The 18,755-nt window shown below is 38.8% G+C and overlaps 1 protein-coding gene across 1 annotated transcript in view; it reads left to right on the plus strand.

Moving 5' to 3' along the window:
• Nucleotides 1-9,602: 9,602 nt before the first annotated feature.
• The window catches only part of LOC139452262 (alpha-2C adrenergic receptor-like), a 122,193-nt gene continuing 113,040 nt past the window's right edge, over nucleotides 9,603-18,755 (plus strand). The window contains exon 1 of the mRNA XM_071233661.1: nucleotides 9,603-9,737. The gene's annotated coding sequence lies outside the window, so the exon portion shown is untranslated. The remainder of the gene's footprint in view (nucleotides 9,738-18,755) is intronic.

Consider the following 18,755-nt stretch of genomic DNA (forward strand, 5'->3'; position numbering starts at 1 on the left):
AGCAAAATTCTAGCTATATGAATAATCTAGTCTGGACCATTAACTTCACCAGTCTTCATTAACCAAGTCAGCGAGCCTGACCACCCGATCCCGTTAGTCGCCTCTTACGACAAGCATCGTCGCTCTTTACGGCAAGCATGGGTTGCTGAAGATCTATTCTACCCCCGGTCTTCACAGGTCTTTATTTCTAAAACAGTGCGATCAACATAACAGGACAAATTACCCCGCTTGCAACTGGATGGTTTGATATGATTAAACATTAAAATGAATATCAAAGCAAGTCATAAACATCCCAAATTGTCACATCAACAAAGAATTATTACTCGAAAATACAAGTTCCATAATAGCTTTTGAAGCTAAATATTATATTTACTTACGACAGAAATTGTTTTAGGTCGCTCTGTGGTGGGGCGGCTAAAATAGCGGCTACAAAACCGTTCCCAAGGAATGTGAAGCATCAGTGACAAAAATGATGTCCGATGCAATTCCTTATTTTGACTCACCATACCATGTGTTTTCAGATGGACAATTAGCTTGCCTTTGCGTGTGTTTGTGATAGATGCCAAAGGTGCTGCAGGATACGCTCACTTTTCGCGAGCAATTGATATCACCACTATTTGATAGTTATTCATCAACACATGATACTGTCGGAATCGTAAATCGACTATGCTTCTGGCAGAGATTTCTTGTAGCTATGGGGCCACGGGTGGCCCAGTCGTCTAATGCACAGCGATTCGCTGTGCAGAGTTGCGTCCCTTGGGCACGCCAGAAACCTATGATTGTGGGTTCGAATCCCGGTTCGCCCCGATTATGTTTCTAGGTTTGTCAGCACCATACCCGTGCTCGTGGGTTTCACCGAAGTGGTAAACGTCTGAGACCTGCATCACTTCGGGCTTTCCTCCCACATTAAGCTGACACGCCATGATATAACTGGAATACTGTTAAAAGCGGCGTTAAACCCAACTCACTCACTCACTCACTTCTTGTAGCTATGGAAAGGTTTTTGTTGCTTGTATTCACCAATATGGCGGAGGGTATGAGGTTTCTAGCCCCAAACATAACCAAAGATCAATTTGATCGCCTTTTCCGACCATAACATATGAAGGTTGCTGGGAACACCAGGGATCGGAAATATGAACATGACAGCAACAGTACCATTCAGATCGACAGTAGCTCGAAATACGTCAACTGACTTGAAGCAATGGGAATTATGTAAAATATAATAACAGTCTGTCGTGGACTTGAACATAATCTTCTGTGATGGTGTACCTTCACAACCTTGACCAATTCCGCCTGGTCCAATATTGAAGTAAACATATCGGAAACTTCAAGAAATGACTAGGCGCTTTTCAATAACTTGAACTATGTGTCCTTTCACTGCTGTTCGACCTTTTTGCTTAGAAATGCAATATATATTGAGCCAGGATGTTATTGTTTTTGTAATAATCCCTGTCGTCTTCAAAAATATAAAGTGGTGCGAGATACGATTCACGTACATTGTAACTGAGTAGTGGACTTTATTACAAATGAAGTCAGGAATATGATTAACCTTCATCTACTTTTTACACTAGTTTTGATTAAGCTCTGTCAGAAAATGCTTCACAGCTTGATAAAGGTGTTGGGGGTGTTGGAAAGTTCATTTTGAAAGAAAACGAAAATGGTTAGATTAGAGTTCACATGTTATTTTCTAAATCACGTATTTGAGGTATGTTGTACATAATTATGATATTATAAATCGTAAAACAATGAAAATGGACAAATAAGAGGCAACGCTTAGAGGTTAATGATTTTTAATATACAACTTTTCTACTTCACTGGTAATAACTTGTAACTAAAGCGACAAAACCATTCACATTATTATAAGAAATCTCTGCTAAAAGACCGTTGCACGATTCAGATATATCATAAGCATGTTTCAGGAATCACTGTAAAATAAGGATGATACCAGGTGTTCGTGAAACGGTGAGCGTATCCTGCATATCACATAATTACATATCATACGAACAATTACCCTGGAGCTCCTGATTTGTGTGTCTACGTTTCACAACTATGAGCATGGTTTTTCTTTGATGGTGTTTCTATAATCTTTTACATACTATCTTTCTTTTTATGAGTTGGCTCACTGATTTTTTCTCTCAAAACCTTTTGTAGGTGTTCGAAGATAAAATATGCTCTTCAATTATGTTTGCAAGAATGTAAGAATGAGAAGAAGAAACATATTCAAATGTTCCATATTTCTCTTTTACATTTTGGTCAAATGTGACAGGAGTGTCACTTCCTTAAAGCGTTCAATATTCAATTTTCAATCAGTTTATTCATATATAACTGTAAGGCCACAGGCCCATAGTACAGAATACATGACAATGTGGAAGCGGTTAGGAATGTTTCAAGGATTCATTTCTTAATAACATGGCATGATATATAAAGAGAGAGAGATTTTGTATAGCCGTTTTGCTCACATGTGAAATTAAAGAGATAAACTTGTATTTATTTGGATGTACATAGTATTTCTGTTCAATATATTTTTTCCTTAAATTGTCATATTTACAACATACAAGTAGAAAATGAAATTCATCTTCGACAACATTTAAAGAACATTGTTTACATAATCTTAAACATTTGGGTATTTTGTTGTGCCTGCCAACTTCAACCATTAACCTGTGTGAGCTGCATCTAAATTGTGTTAATGATATTCTGCATTTTCTTATATTTACATCAGTAAAATATTTTTCTGCGCATATTTGCATTTTAAAATATCTATAATATGCCCAATTTTGATCTCCATTCTTTTCATACAATAGCATCATATTATAACATTTTTTTGGCAATCTACTTACTGGCATTTTTAGTAATTTTAACCAGTATCTTATGATTTTTAAGTAGTGATATATATACAAGGGCATGCAACCACATTCACCATAAACCATTACGTTAGACGTACTATGTTTAACACCAAGAAATCTTTTGCATGCGTATAAATGTACGGATTCAATTTCTTTAGCCTCTGCAAAACCCCATATTTCTGAACCATAGGAAAGAATAGGAGCTATTTTTGTGTCAAAGATTTTGAAAAAAGATTTATAAGCACACTCGCTAAAATGTTCAAACGTTTGTAAAATGCCCAATAGCATCTTTTTAGCTTGGATTGCTGCATTACATATATGTCGGTTCCATGACAATTTACTTGAAAATATTACACCAAGATATTTATATGAGGTTTCAGTTTGGAGTAATTGTCCCCGAAAGTACCACTTTTCGTTTTTTGACAGCGTATTTCCTTTGCTAAATACAACAATTTTTGTCTTATCTAGATTAGCATTAAGTTTCCACGTATCACAGTACAATTCTAGCTGATTTATCAAAGTTTGTAAACCTTTTACAGTACTCGAGAACATGATTATATCATCTGCAAATAGTAACATAAATATTTTTATAAGTTCAGGACGTAATTGTATACCATCATCATAATTTCTTTTGATTTGGGCTGCAAGCTCATTAATAAAAAAACAGAACAAAAAAGGGCTTAATACACATCCTTGGCGTACACCAGTATGACATATAAAAGAATCTGAATACATGCCGTTTTGTTTAACACATGATTTAACTTCCTTATAAATACCACATAACAATTTACCCATTTTATTACTGACACCATGTGAATTAAATAGATACCATAGCTTATCTCTACAGACTGAATCGAATGCTTTCGAAAAATCTACAAAAATAGCATACAATTTTCCACGTTTACGTTGAATATACCTATCTATAAGAGCCTGGAGAATAAACATATTATCAGTGGTTGAGTAACCTTGTCGAAAACCTGCTTGCTCTTCCTCAATCTTATCAAGTGCTTCCGACCACAATACCAAGCGTTTATTAATAATGCTAAGAAATATCTTACTGAATATACTGGTAAGTGTAATCCCCCTATAGTTTTCAACATCAGTCACTGAGCCTTTTTTTGTGAATTGGAACGATAGTTCCAAGTGTCCAACCTTTTGGAAAGTAAGAGGTATCCATTATTGTATTGAATAATATTTCCAAATACGACAGGGTATTATCAAGAGAGTATTTAAAGAATTCTGTTATAAGTTTATCAAATCCCGGGCTTTTCAAGTTTTTCAGATTTTGAATAACAGATTTAATTTCTTCTTTTGAGATTGGGGAATCTAATATTTCCGTTGCAAAATTGGTTTCATCATTATCAAAAGATAAAGCGTTCACGTGGGAACAAATCCACACACTGTTTGGAGTACTGGCGAAGGTGTGAATAGTATCCACACACTGCTGGGATACTGGTGAAGATGTAAATAGTATCGGAGCTAACCCTGACATTGAGTCATTGAGCATTTACCATGTGTCTCAATCGGCTGGCAAATAATTCTATGGTCATTATTCACAAGCATGATTATCAGGTTTGGCGTCAATAAAAAATATTTTCAAATGAGGTATTTTGCACATTCCTGAATTTGTCTGTCTGTGGGTCCGCAAAACAAGAAATAAATAAATAAACACATAATTCAGAATTTCCCCCCGAGCCGAATGTACCAATTTCATCCATTACTCCGTTTATAACAGAGCGAGTGGAAGCGCAGTGGTATAAATGGGTTTGAACGCATGACCTCTGTTGTGAGATGTTTTAAAGGTATGTATTGTGTACAAATTGGCAGCGCATAATCAAACTGGGCGTCTATACATTTTATCATGTCAGTCCTGTTCGAGGAAATAGCACTTGTATATATTTTCTTGGAAACTTTTTAACTGACATTGTGACACTCAGTTGTCCTTTCAAAACACAAGCGTGTTTTTACTTGAACGGTCGTAACGATTTGACAGGCGCTTTATGGTTTAGTCAAATAAGCCATTTACAAATAATAATAAATACAGCAAACAAGTATTGATTTATATCACACACTGTCATCCCTGCATGTTCTATTTCGCAATTATGTTCCGATGTCAAAGTATGATTGTACACAATGTCAAACACTCATTGCATTTCTAAAATGCTATGTCATGTGTGGGTTGTATGTTTTAAACGAATCTAACTGTTTCGTCTTCACTGTAATATGTTTGAGTGTTTACACTAAATATTTGTTGTCGACCATACAAATGAACAGCATCATACATCTTAATTAATGTGTCGTACTCATGTCTTCGAACAACATTAAGTGCGCGAGACTACATGGGAGAGATTTTACATTTAATTTAACAAAATTTGAACTATTGCAAAACAGCTGGCGATATTCAACGCCAACAATAATGACGTTTATATTTTATAATGTGATGTTTCTAGGAACATATTTGAAAGAAGGTTTCTTGGAAGATTTAAAATATGTACGTATGTACACCTACACTCTTACACACACACACACACACACACACACACACACACACACACACACACACACACACACACTAACACTAACACTAACACTAACACTAACACGAACACATACATTGACGTCCGTCCGTGCGTCCGTACCTCTCATGTGTGGCAGAATGAATATGATGTCTGTTCCCAGGCTGTAGAAGAAGAACAGTCAGTTGAACAGAAAGGATTCATCGCATCTGTGACAACATCGCTAGGGTGTATATCTACAAACATAATCTTTTTGAATACTCCTGATTGCTCATCAACACTTTTTGGATAATGTCACATGTTTGGCCGCTTGATGTTTGTTACCTGGCAACTTTAACAATGCAAACCTAAAACCACTGTTTAACACAAACGTCACCCATAACTCGAATGTGGCGCGAATTGTTCGCGTCCCTGTCGCGATCATGGAAGGTTTTAGAACAGTAGTGCAAATCAGAAATGATCGCGACGATCTAAACTCTTGGTCCACAGTGGCGACCAAGGTGATGTTTGTTTTCTTCATTATCATCTATAATACATGCATATCCCTGGTGTAATATAAGGCAAATGACGAAAGTAGAGTTTAGTTTGTGCAGCGAAGACATTATGAAACAGAACGTTGCGAGAAAGAACGATATCCGTTTATTGACACAACCAAGGCGCTCTATCTTACCCCTACGCTCCACGCCTACACAACACAGAACGCTGTAGTGGCCATCTGCAAACCGTCCACCTCTACAGCTAAACGCTCTGGGATCACTTCTTATGCAAGTATCTTCAAAGTCAAGGATCAAGCGGGGTTAATCTATCTCGCCCCATACCAGTGCGCGTCTTTCGTGTGTGCAGTGCTTACGTCGATATTGAATCTTGGTCATCACTCTCACGTGTTATAGGCACGTACTCATGACCGTCCAGTGGTTGTCTGGCGCGAGCTAGTTGGTGTCCAGTAAAGAAAGGAAACAGGCACCAGAATGAAGCATCTGGTTCTATTTTCATCCTTACAATTCGAACCTTTTTTATTGTCGAAGCAATTGCTATTGCTTTCTTGTGTCGATTCAGATTGTATTGAAGCGTCAAATCCATCCATATTTATCCGCCTATTTAACCACCCATATCACCATCCATTCGCCATTCAACCAATTATATATCTTTCCAACTGTTTATCTGTTCACGACCGCCTCTGTGGTGTAGTTGATAGAGCGTCTGCCCGGAGAACAAAAAGTCGGTGGTCCGATCCCCTGGCCGCGTCATATAAAAAGACGTTAAAAGATGGTACTTATTGTTACCCTGCCTGGCGCTCGGCAGTACGGGAATATAGCAAGGACTGGTCAGCTGGGAGTCAGAATATTGTGTCTGAGTGGGGCATCCACGTTTAACGACGGCATAGCATCCCAAGATATACACGCACGCACGCACGCACGCACGCACGCACGCACACACACACACACACACACACACACATACACACACACAAAATATTACGTTAAACCCAATTTCACCTCAGGTCGTTAAACCCAATTTCACCTCAGGTTCTCACATTTGTTATCGCTCTAACTCAACTGTGTCTAAAATAATACAGTCTGCCATAGCAGCAGTTACCACATGGAAGCAAAGGATGTTCTTTCACAATATAATATTGGCCGATCTTCACATAACACAACATTTTTCATCAGTGCAGGGTATATATATATTGTGCACAACCAGATGCTTTAGGAATAACGTACATAGCTTTAGCCGCCTTGCAAGTACCCTTCTTGAGGTCAGTGTTTTGTTCCCCCAAACAACATACACATATTCACCTTGCTAGAAAGAGCTATATGGGTACTGCAGATTTCCGAAGCGGAGAAAGGGACCAACGAACTTTCATGATTAGTCTTACGGGTGTAGGGTTGAGATTATTTAATTTTTCGCGATATAATTTACGACAGAAAACTGTATAAACCTATTAACTTTGGATTTCCAAATGATTTAAACTTTTTCGAGATTGATTTTTTATTTGTTTTGTTTGTTGTTTAACGCCGCACTCAGCCATATCCCAGCTATATGACGGCGTTTTGTAAATACGCGAGTCCGGACCAGACAATCCAGTTATTGACATCATGAGCATCGATCCACGCAATTGGGATACGATGACATGATTAACCAAGTCAGCGCGCCTGACCACCCGAACCCGTTAGTCGCCTTTTACGACAAGCATGGTCTCTTTTTACGGCAAGCGTGGGTGGCTGAACTGTCAGGGATGAGATAAAAAGACAAAGATGTAGTTAGAAGGATTGGATGCCTGGCGATGAGAGTGAGACACGGTGAGAATGTTTATTGTTTGTTTGTTGTTTAACGCCGCTCTCAACAATATTCCAGCTGTATGACGGAGGTTTGTAAATACTCGGGTCTTGACCAGTCAATCCAGTGATTAACATCATCCGCATCGATCTACGCAATTCTGATACGATGACATCCATCAAGTCAGCGAGCCTGACCACCCAATCCTGCTTTTACGGTAGGCATGGGTTGCCGCAAACCAATTCTAACCCGGATCTTAACGAGAACACAGTGAGAGTGAAACAGGTAGAAATAGGAACAGTTTGGACATTGAGTATACTTTGTGTTGACCTTTCAACACAGAGGGACTAATACAAAAAGACGCTAATACAGCTTTTGGCGATAAGAGAACTTTGCGTTTACCGTTATTTTTAAAATAGCGTGGTTGGCATTAACAAATAGAGGTATAGTTTGAACAAAGGGACATTTTGAGATAACCGCCATTTCGACATAGTGAGAATGAGATAGATTAAGGCAGGTATCATTTGAACAATGGGTTTCTTTGCCATGACCTTATGAGATCGAGACACGAAAATTATGAACACATCGGTTTTGTTTTGACGATGGAAAATCATTTTAATAGTCGGCCTGCGTAGCGAGAGATAAAAAAATAAATGTAAGTATACAGTAAACTACGGTTATAACGAACTCAAAGGGACTACTAATTGTAGTTCTTTATAACCGTAGTTCGTTATAAGCATATATACACTATATAAAGAACAAATGGCCCGGACTAAAAAGTAAGTTCGTTATATTGGTCAGTTCGTTATAAGCCTGTTCGTTATAACCGTAGTTTACTGTAGTTTGAAAGATTTGACTACTTTGAAACAACCCTCATTACCCGATATATGGCGTGACAGTTAAATTAATAGAGATAGGAATAGTTTGGATTATCTATTTGTGGGAATAGAACGAATAAACACCGCTTTAAATATTAGATAACGTCTGTACTATCATAGCCGTTTTCGACGATAAGGTCACTTCAGGCCTGATGGCAGTAAAGGGTAAAACTGTCTCATATGTCGTTACATAGTCGTTTCCGAAGATAAAGCGTTTTCAGACCTACTGGCAAAACCAGTTAATGTTTCTCATTAGTAGATCCATACAAATCTAATATGACATGCGAAACGAAAGAAGAATAGTAAAAAAAAGTAATGCTAGTGGAAAAAAACTACGGATATGTACCGAGTTTAACCTTTCATGCTTTGGTTTTGATGACCATACATCAACGTTTACTGAAATTTGATTGATTCTGTTGTACTATGGTCAGGTGACCATTAAGTGCAATAATACAATGTTACATATACATGTATAGCACCCTCTATAGTTTTAACATGTTTACTACATTTATTCGTATAGCGTGTGGATACTTCCACAGTCGGTGAAACTATAGTTGTGCACGATTTATGTACTGCGTCGTACTTTATGTAAATAATTTCAGAAATGTTATCCAAAACAAATCTAACAGTCTAGATGAAGTGTCGTGTACAAATTGTATCTGGTGGGATTACCAGTAAACAACAGGACTGTCGTTGACAAGAGTATTGACAATGGTGTTAGAAAACAAAACGGCTTTCGAAAAGGTAACATGTTTTGATGAAAGATTCCAAATCGTTACCAGAAGCACTTTGTTCAAAGGTTTTCAATACTAAAGAACACTCTCCCTACAAACATCGGTGTACCTATACGCTCATTAACCTACTCTTAATTCTAAACCTGCTAGATTCATGAATGGACTATGCTATTTTCACGAGTCCTGTCGCAAATGGCTTTCCTCTAATCGAACACAGCCCGTGATTGGAATAGATATCGATCCCTCCTCCCTTTTCCCATCCATGCGCTGCTATCACGGGTCAGTTTCTCCCCCTAAACCACAGCGTTCGCCGAGCCCCAATCCATCCCGTAGCCTCATCGCTCTCCAAACCATATGGCCAAGCGGACGCTCACAGCTTCAGTCGCGCCTCGGACAGCGGAGCGATAAGTCGTAGCCATACTGGACTACTTTCACGGGGATAAGTGACACACCACAAGTGACTTGGTGTCAAGGGATATTCAACGGAAGGTAAGTGTTTTGTTTAGATCTAAAATTGTGTTTTTGATTTAAACAGGGGGGCATGCAGTGTGATCACCTTATTTTGTGTACAAACACATCTGACTTTGATGACAAAATTGCATGTTTATATTTGTCATTAACTTTTCGGGATCGTAAATTCAAGAAAGGAACACATTCATGATTGATAAGATGTCATCTTGAGCGTGTGTTTTCAGAAAGGTTCTTCATACAATACATAGAATTTGTGTTGTGTTTAATAGTACTAGAATATTTTGATACAAAACTATTTGTTAAGTGTCGATACGACGTTGAAAGAACTTGTATTTGGTCATGAAACATTGGTAAATAAACTCTGTGATGTTCTTAATCTAATCATTAAAAGTGTTCAGCTTTCGAGATATGAATGGTAATCGGTTCTATTTGTACCCGAAAATCGAGGACAGAGATACGTGTAGTCTCAGCTGCCATGTGTAGCGGTCTTGAATTTATTTGGCTTGCCTGGTGATTGTGTGTCGTTATTAATGTCTCCAGATATATCTGTTCTTATGTGTATCGTTGGCAATGACTTCGGTTTTCACTGGTGAAAATTCCAAACGTCAACACCAGTGTCACAATGTGCCCTAAGAGATTTCCATGGGGCTGTAAAGTGATGCAAAGTATAGGAATGGATCACTGAGAATCCGTCTTGACACCAGGTGTTCGCGAAAGTGTAAACATGTCCTGCTCTACTACTGAGGAATGAGGTCTGAAATAGAAAAGTGACACTATGGGATAGGACCCACGTTGTCATACTCAGTAAATCTTACGAATGTCTGCCATGCATTTTCTGGAATGACTGAACCAGGTTTACATAACATGGGAACACGATCAGCTGCATGTGTTCTCAGACGAATCTATGTGTCAATAAAATGGGAATTTAAGAAAAGGTATAACATAAACTAAAATCATAAACAATTGCAACTTGTACGTGTGGCATCTATTGGCAAGGGATAATCGGTTGATTTCATTTCAAATGTTACCGCTTTTGAAAAGAATGAAAGAAATGCCTCCCTTATATATGAATAGTATCATAGATTTTCCGTAAGATTGAATCCAATCTAACTTGTCAGGATTTTACTTATTGATTTTATGTAATTAAATTGTAATGAATATATGATAGGTGACCTCGGAAGATTATATTCATGACAGTCTTGGTAGTTACTGTTGCTATTGTACAGTTTTCACTAATTCTCAAGCCGCAAGGTGACTTAAATTATGAATATGTCAAGTTGCTCGCGTATCATAATGGTATAATAATGCATATCTTAAATATTTTAGTTGATTCATTAGATTCTAAACAATGATATTGATGTGGCACAAGCTCAAGTCGTAAAGGATATAGGAACATGTATTGACAATAGATTTCCAACCAATACGAGGAGTTATATGGTACATACATTCTAAAGGACAATGGGAATTCCAAACGTTGCTCTCTGCTACTTAACTATAACCTAGAACCTCTGACATTAGTCCCTGAGTTGAATGGTATCCTGGAGTGTGAATTTCCGTGTTTACTGCATTTTTAGCTGTTTGGGAAACAATTGATATAATTATGAAGAGCCTCCCACGACGAGGATTGTATATAACTACTGTTTCCCTTAATGTCATTGTACCAAAAGTACCCCGTTTGCCAGCGTCATGTCGACTTGTCGATATATCCTTAACCACCAGTAGTTAGTTTGATGAAGCGTTTAATCACGTGGTAATACTGGAAGCGACATCCGTAGTTGGCACGAGTAAAGATAATTGGGAGCGTAAGTATCATCTGCCCCAGCATATACGATACTACTTAGGTTCCGCTCACCGGTATCCGGACTTGTGTCAAGTCTTCCAATGTTGGGTTCTGAAGAGGTTCTGTGTCTGAAAACAGGCATCTGTAATTAAATGTCAATTTGTCGTTGTACACCATGAGGCAGTCGGATGAAACGTTCTTCATTAAGAAGAGGTTTCTTTAGACTAAACGTTTTTAGATTGGTTTGAAAGTGGATCCGACTATAAAAATATCTCTGTCTGGTTTTCTTGTAGCTTTGCCTAAAATCAATTTCACATTACAAATCAAACTGGAATATCAGCATGTAAGGTATTACCTGACCTATATATTATATGATGTTAATGATACCTTCTGTGGAAGGCGAAAATAGAACAGCATTCATTTTCTGCAGTCTTAACATCTTGGAAATCATTTTTAAAACGTATTTGAGGTGACAAATGTATCAAAGTATTTAATAGACTTTGCACCCAAATACACGAGAAATGAGAGGAATGTGAGTGGGGTCGACGCCTATAGCATTTTCACTGCCACGACCCGGAACGTCGACCATGGGCTTTTAACATGGATGGGTGACCAAGTCAGACTATTACTCGCCTCTGATCGTGTCAGTAGCAATAGTATATATACATATACACACACGAGTATCTGTTAAGTGGCAGTTGTCGTAATACATGTACATGGAGTGCATACACATGTTTAATGAGTTCCTGATATCCCAGTCCTATACACTACTCTGATTTTTGCATGTATATGTACAAACATATGTAGCGTGTATGTTTTTCCTTGTCTCACAATAAGATGACACTATTGCTTCAAATATTCCCTGGAGAAAAGAAAATAGATGTTTTGTGTAGAAGTGCTTCAATAAACCATGATTATCTTTCCACAAGGTGTTGAATAAATCATTTCCTAACCCTTTGAAGACTTTGAACATAGCTGCAAAAGAGAACCCAACTTGTAGCTACTGTAATTATCGAAACCTCAGGTGAGCTGTTAATTAAGGGATGGCCACCGGTTTAAGTAAAGCTGGCGGTGAGTGAGAGCCTGTTAGAGATGCACAATGTATTATTTAGCGCAGTGATCTTTGTCTTAATGTCTTGGCTTGCAACGTTAAGTGACGAGGCAGTACGGGGCCTGTGCAGGAATCTGTTAACAGCTGATAACGACAATGTGTTGTCGGTAAAGTTACTTTCAGCCTGATTAAACAGTAGAGATGTTTATTCCGTTTTAATCGTGTAACGCATTGATTTCTTCAGATTTTAATTTCTACTCGTAAGCGTTTTCTAATTATTATTCGATTTCTTACAACTAACCGTTTGTCCTTCGGAAAAAGAGTGCCATACACTTATTTCACAAGTGGATATGTAGTTGCACTTAGATAATTAGTAAGTTCGTTTTTAGGAAAAATCGATAAAACAGAATTATTAGAACATTCTTCATCCTTAAAATATCCTATAAGTGTTTGGTCGGGTCATAACTTCATTGACTTTAGAATGATATTATTTGTTGAGCTAACATTCGCCATGGATGCAATTTTACGACAAAATCAACTTAAACTGATTAAGGGTACTAAGGGGATAGATTGCTATACATCACATGCAGTGCCTTTCAGGTTCTGTATTTTTCTAGACTGATTTTTCTCTAAATGGAAGATAGAATACAATGGGGCGAATGAAGAAGCCATGTATATTTCCCAGAACTTTAAAGCCTGTTTGCATATCAGTGCAGGAGTAATGTCATTACAAGCCTCATGTACCCTTGAGTAAAACACTACAAAGGCTGCAATGTAAGTTTTCACCAGGGACGGACAATCTCATTTGGACAATCCAATGTATCGTTTTCATGGCGTTAATTCATGGCTACAGCGAGAATGGCGGGTTCTCCGAGTCTCGCGAGAACATATCTCTGACTGCTGTTCCGAGAGCAACAAAAGTGGAGTTTGTCAACATCAAGTAGCATGGCTATGATATTGTTATTGGAGTAAGATGACCCCCAACAGACGAGGACTGTTTATAGATTAGCTCGCTTGTCGTTCCAGCGACGTAACTAGATTTCATCCTCTGACGTTTCTTGTGTTACATTGGTTGCAGTGGGCGCCATCTATCTGACGCCCACTTTTGTCGTTTCTGCAAGGTCTCATATTCCAGATGTGGTGTGACCGCCTCCGTGGTCTAGTGGAAACAGCGTCTGTCAGGAGAGCGGAAGGTCGGTGGTCAGATCCCCTGGCTGTGTCATACCAAAAGACATTAATTAGACAGTGCAGTATGGCATGTCAGTAGTCTATCACCATAAAACCAGCAATATTCCGGACTAATACAAGCAGCAGCTTCCCCCCCCCCCCCCCCGACACACACACACACACAAAACACACGTGCTTGCAGGTCGATATATTCACTCCTCCACACCACGTGTGGGTTCGCCAGCTGCTTGTACACCTGATGTTCACTACACGTGTCGTACAACGTCCGTGAAAGGTTCACGTGTGGTTCCCCTATCGTTACAAATAAATACTTTGTCTTCTGCGTTCCAAACCATATTCCACCATGAAATGTTTTGAAAATAATTGAAAAATAGCCGAAATCGTTTCCATTAACGTTTTCCTTTGCCTCTAAAACGTACCACAGAGTTTTTTCTCACAAATGGATTGATTCATACTTCATAATATCAAATGTGGCATTGATTACAGGTATTCAAATTGATAGGTAGAATTGTCCCGAGTAAGTGCACCAAAAAGTTAACATCTGTTTTCGTAATAAGAAGAAATATTTAGTGAAATATGTATGTGAAATATGTATGTGGTTTAAGATTGAATGTGTAAGTGAGTGATTTTGGTTTTGCGCCTCCTGTAGCAATATTCCAGCAATATGACGGCGGGGGACACCAGAAATGGGCTTCACACATTGTACCCATGTCGGGAATCCACAGGTCTTCAGCGTGACGAGCGAACGCTTAAACCACCAGGCTACCCGACCGCCCCTAAAGATTGAATGACTGAAGCGTTAGTTAGTCTGCATACGCCGAATGCGTGGGTTTGAATCCCCACGTGTACAATGTGTGAAGTCCCTGTGTTCCCCGCCGTGACATGACTGAAATATGAATATAACGAACGATATATGTTCATAATGAACTACAGTTATAACGAACTAAAATTTTTGTGGTCCCATTGAGTTCGTTATAACCGTAGTTTACTGTACCAGTACTGTCGAGGCAATTGAGAGAGTGAGTGAGTTAATTATTAACGTCCATCGACAATATTTCAGCCATATTGTGACGAGACCAATTTACATGTCAAGAGTAAAGACAGTTAGAGGTCATAAAGATATGTCGACAATGGACAGTAAAACAACTAGAGTATCACAGATTTGTATTAAAAACTCGCATTTATTCTTAAAATATGACTATTCATAACAATACATAATGGAAATGAGCACTAGATCACCAGCAACCAAAGTTAGATGCAATTGAACACTTGGATATATTGATGTTTTGCTATGATGGCTAAGAAGCACACGAAGACGCTAACCTTGTCTGTCTGTAATTAGACGAGGCTTGTGTATGTTTCTTAAGCATCTGAATTGATCGGACCTTGTTACCTTTAAGTTTGCAATTTGATCAGTTCAAACATGTGCAATAAGCGCAACTGATAACCTACGGACTCCCTTTACTGGAACCGACTCGTGCTAAAGCAATAAAAAGGGTATGGGAAATGGAAAAAAAAACTGCTTCAACAGTCTTGAGAATCGACCAGATGCTTGCTCTCCAATATGCATAATCTTTGTAACTTTGTTGCCCAAAACACACATGTTCAATAATTAGAAAACAGTCTTGCGTCAGCATGGACAAGTCATCTTTGTGTATATCACGTGCAATAGACATAAAAACTGAAATCAACAATTATGTATATTTACGTAAGGAACAGCGATGTGCTTATTATTAAGATAATGCTATTTGATTCCTGCCTGTACACTTCATATTCACTAGGACACGCATTTCCGGCATGTGGAGAAAAGGAACGCTGGGAATATTTCAATATCATTTGATCATTTGCGTGTAGTTAATAATGCACAACCATCAGGATTGCTTCACAATATTTCGAACCCGTATTGACCACTGTCTTCAGAACATGTAGTGAGGGGACGTCTTTGAAAAACGAATAACATCACAATTTTGGGATTGGTTGTTTTGAATAGTTTTACTCAAATCATTCAGGACAAAAACGCACACACAAAATTGACAAGTATTCTTATCACAATAATTTCCAAGGAGGAAGGAAAAGTAAATGAATGTAATTTAAGGAACGCAGCTATCTTGTGTTTGCAGCAAGAATCGTGTTTATCTGAATGTAAAATTAATATAAACAACGCTCTTGAAATATGATATGTCAACATCGTCAGCACTTTAAATAATGTATTTGCAAATAAATGGTATCTGTCGTCACGTCTTTCCTATTATCGCCTACAATTTATTTCAGATTGTCATAATGCAATGTGTTTAAACTCACTTTGCTGTGATGTTGGCGTGATATTACGCCTCCAGGATTTTGACACATCTCATATCTAACGAACACATAAATCAAAGGGATACCGATAATAAATGATCAGAACTAAAAGGTGGACCTATGTTCCTACTGTGCCTGATGTCGCAAAAAGTAATCAAATATATTTATGACTGATACACGTCCATGTAAATGTTTTATTATATCCGTCGGGGAAACAGAGTTACACCTTTTGCCAATCCTTGTAAATTTGATTGAACTCGTTTACACACCAGCGTGTCTGTTGCCTTTTCATATTTATCATGTTAGTCGAACAGATAGGTAAAGGATATCCTTATTATATACAACGACAATGTTTATGTTTCAGTTTAACGCATGGCACTAATTGGAATTTTGCAGAAGACCATTGTTCCTTCTGCAGGACGGGGAGTGTATGTTGTTTTACGCCGGTGTGGCTAAGTCGTCTGAGGCGCCGCAATTCGCTGAGCAGAGTTGTGTCTCTTAGGCGAGCCAGAAACTTATGATCGTATGGTCGAATCCAGGTTTCTTGGTTTGTCAGCATCGTATCGGTGTCGCAATTCATTGTGGGGAGTTAGTAAAGCCAGATACAGTTCGAATTCCTTTTCCCCTGATTGTGTTTCACCTCGGATCTTCATCATCGTTCTGACACGCCAATATACTGTTTGTTTGTTTGTTGTTTAACGCCACAATCAGCAATAGTGCAGCTATATGACGCCGGTCTGTAAATAATCGAGTCTGGGCCCCGTTCCACAAAGCGATCTTAGCACTAAGGTGATCGTAAGTACCATACTCTAACATAGGTTTACGATCATCGTAGCGCTAAGAGCGCTTTGAGGAACGGGGCCCTGGACCAGACATTCCAGTGATTGACACCACGAGCATCGATCTACACAATTGGGATACGATGACATGCATCAACCAAGTTATTGAGCCTAACCACACGATCCCGTCAGTCGCCTCTTACGAAAACATAGTCGTTTATGGGTTGCTGATGATCTATTCTAACCCGGATCTTCACGGATTCACGCCACAGTTAAACTTCAGTACTGTTCAAACCTGCGTTTACCTAAACTCACTCACTGTTAATACCAAAATTTGCAATATTTCGTCGCGGCGTCAGGAACGTAGTGGAATCTGAATCAGGTAAACTTCCCCTGTTCACTGCTTTGCACGTGTATCAACAGCTGCTGGAACATCAGTACCTGGCATGTACTGTTATTGGGGACAATTCTACCTGAGGTAACTCTGAATACCTGTAATCAATGCTCCATCGATCAGGTGTGTTCTGTATTCTCCACAATGCTTCCTGGGAACGTGTCTAGAAAGCAAATACAGACCCCTAATAATGACCAACAAAACAACACATAGAGCTCTAAGATTATTTGATATCGATGCGAGTATGGATTTACTAATATTCCCGTCACGAAATGTTAAGTAATTTTTATAGATGGCTGGAATCATCGCCGATGCGTTTATTGCACCATCCTAATGCCCACGGTTTAATCAGATATTCACGAACATATACGCAATGCATATTAATGGGGAGTGATTTCCATTATAGATTCCAGATCGATCACGATTGATAGGTTATCAAATCCCGAATGCTTCATGAGACAATCCTTTAGATGGCATCAATGGGTTGTCCCTAACTGCTCCAGAGAACATTTATCCAGGTGTGTTTGTAAAATTCATATACGATGTCAAAGCGTTATTGTCAATGTTGCATGTTGCCCTAGGCAGCAAGACGCAATCAATTCGGCATACGTTCATCAAACACCGAGATTCTACGTAAATATTGACGATGGTGAACTTTGTCAGTTTCAAAAAATGATTTTGTGTTAAATATGAGCAGGGATTAGTCATACATCATTATGTATCGATATTCCAAGCTTATAGAAATATGATGATTATTGGCAAGTATACAACCTTTTTAAATGTCAGACAATGGATGGTTGATAGAAACAGCTTTGAAGAGACTCTGTAAATTAGTTGTTAATGTGCAGATATCTTGATCAGGAAAGAGATAGAATCTTATCGAACTCTTGCTGGTATATAGTTTGTATTTTAAAAATATAAAATGTAAAGTTGATGTATATATGTTGGTTAGAAGTTTTAGCGTTGAATGTGTTAGTTTTTAGATTTCTATCTGTGATACCACGCTCATGTTTTACTGTCCTTTGTGACAGATATTCTTTCAATTTGTTCTCGTCACCATATGGCTGAGATACTGCCGATGTGACGTCAAACTTTAACTCATTCACTCACTCTTATCGAACTTGTGTTTGCCAAAATAGAGTACCATCCACATTTATCTGCTGCCGGCGTTTGCCTGGCGACACTTCACTCACATAAGCCAGCATTTGCCTGGCAACACCACACAGATCTGACGGCGTTTGCCTGGCGACACCACATACATCTCCCGATGTTTGCTTGGCGACACCACACACATCCGACGGCGTTTACGTGACGACACCACACACATAAGCCGGTGAGTTCTTGACTACACTACACACATTAGCCGATGTTTTCCTGGCCTCACCACACACATTAGCCAGCGTTTGACTGGCGATACCACATACATTAGCCGTCCTTTGCCTGGCTTCACCATACGCATTAGCCGGTGTTTGCCTAGCGCAACCACACTCATTAGCCGGCGTTTGCCTGGCGACACCGAAAACATTAGCCGACGTTTGCCTGGCGA

The sequence above is a fragment of the Haliotis cracherodii genome, unplaced genomic scaffold (assembly GCF_022045235.1).
Source record: "Haliotis cracherodii isolate W230 unplaced genomic scaffold, xgHalCrac1.p SCAF_9, whole genome shotgun sequence".
Classification (NCBI taxonomy): Eukaryota; Metazoa; Mollusca; class Gastropoda; order Lepetellida; family Haliotidae; genus Haliotis; species Haliotis cracherodii.